The 1,941-nt window shown below is 45.5% G+C and overlaps 1 non-coding gene across 1 annotated transcript; it reads right to left on the bottom strand.

Annotated features, from left to right (window-relative positions):
- Window positions 1–309: 309 nt before the first annotated feature.
- On the bottom strand, window positions 310–381 carry TRNAE-UUC. The gene has a single exon. It is a non-coding gene; the product is annotated as a tRNA-Glu (tRNA).
- Window positions 382–1,941: the final 1,560 nt, after the last annotated feature.

Genomic DNA, 1,941 nt, shown 5'->3' with positions numbered 1-1,941 from the left:
TATTTACTTACACACACACACACACACACACACACACACACACACACACACACACACACACACACGCACGCACACACACATATACAGAGTTGCCTGTTGCAAGATTAGAATCCCTACCTATCTATTAGTATACACTAGAGCACTGTGTACTTATTGCATGTGCCATGGAGCTTATCTTAAGATTATATCACCCCAGATGGGACTCTAACCCACAATCCCTGGCTTAGGAGGCCAAATGCCTTATCCATTAGGCCACTGGGGCCTGACAAATAAATATATGCAGTACAGTTTTGTTGAGAGAGTGACCCATTCCCATATTGGGAGTCAAACCCAGTCCATCTGGGTGAAAACCAGAAATCCTAACCACTAGACCATATGGGACATATAGAACCTTGCCAGAGGAACTAATGTTATGGCAGCTGCCATAGATCCAAGAGCTCAAAGAACAAGCCTGGCAGAAGTAGAAGGAAGAGTTAGTAAGGTCTGGATTTGGTTTCTCAAGGTGACTATCCGATTTAGGGGCAACAACACTATTTGTGTACCTGTGTTCAGCTGAGCCCATATAAACTCCAAGAACTGAGTTGGTAGTGGTTGTGATTTGTTCTGTTTTATCATGATGCCACGTAGATCCGAAATCTGAAACAGGTAATCTCTGGCATGAGATAGTTGATGCCTGGTTGGGGCAGTTAGGAGCCAGTCATCTAGATACAGGAACACCCAAAAACCTCACAGTCTGAGAAGAGCTGCGACCACTGCCATGCATTTGTTAAACACCCTGGGGGCTGTGGTGGGACCAAAGGGCAGGGCTCTGAATTGGCAATGATTGGCCCCAGTCTGAAGTGCAGATGACTCCTGGAGTACCTGTCTATTTTTATGTGATAGTATGCGTCCTTTAAGTCCACATAGCAACTCCAATCTTCCTTCCTTAACAAAGGAAGGATAGACTGTATTGTAACCATTTGAAACTTCCCTTTCTTTACGAACAAGTTCAGTCTACTTAGGTCCAACATGGGCCTTAGGTCCCTGGTCTTCTTTGGCACTAAAAAAGAAGCTGGAGTAAGTTTCAGATCCTCTCTGTTTGGTTGGGACCTTTGGGATGACTTTTTTGCAGTAACTTTTAAATTTCTACTACAGCTAACTCCCTCTGACTGGGTGGAATGTCAGGGGGTATTTTTTTGTGTCCTTGGGAGTGTAACGTTAAAGAGGGTGTTATAGCCTCTGGATATAATGTCTTGCACCCAAACATTTTTTGTTACTTGGGCCCAGGCATTTGAGTGCAGAGAAAACTGGCCCCCAACTCCCTCCAGGTTAGAGCAGCTGGGCAATGCTTCAGGAGCCCTGATAGGTCTGGTCAGAAAAAAGTTCTTTAAAACCCTGATTATGTGGACCCTCTCTGCTTCTGGGGCAGTGTCTTCCATTAAAGCCCACTCCTCTGCCTCAGAGAGGGGAACTCTCTACATTGGTCAGGAAAAGACCCTTGAGACATATGGAGCCACATTTTTGTGGCCCCTCTCTGATTCCTGGAGTAGGTCCATTGAGGGGTGGAAAACCTGATCCCTACAGCAGACAAGGTCTTGCCCCCTCTTTCAATGTGGGTCAGGGTGTCTTTAATTGATGGTCCAAATAAGGAGGAACCATCAAAGGGAAAATTGACAAAAGATATCTTAAAGGTCTTCGTAAAGTCACAAAGCCTCATCTAGGCATATCCACTTACAGTGATGTCTGTGCCTGCTGGCTGTGAGGTACCCTCTGCTGTGTGAGGAATGAGCCTCATGGATGAATTAGCAAGGGAAGAAAGAGTAGCCAGCTTCAGAGAACTCTTTCTAAATTCCTCTGTCAGAGTGGTCTCCACAAATGATTCAGAGAGCTCCTTGACCAGGTCTCTCAGCAGGCAAGTAAAATGTGCCAAGAAGTTAAGTGCTTTCAGTGTGAAAGTGGCTG

This window comes from Protopterus annectens, chromosome 1.part1 (assembly GCF_019279795.1).
Source record: "Protopterus annectens isolate FY-2018-M chromosome 1.part1, PAN1.0, whole genome shotgun sequence".
Lineage (NCBI taxonomy): Eukaryota > Metazoa > Chordata > Ceratodontiformes > Protopteridae > Protopterus > Protopterus annectens.
The sequence above is the reverse complement of the archived record's forward strand: the minus strand, read 5'-3'. Positions and strand labels throughout refer to the sequence as shown.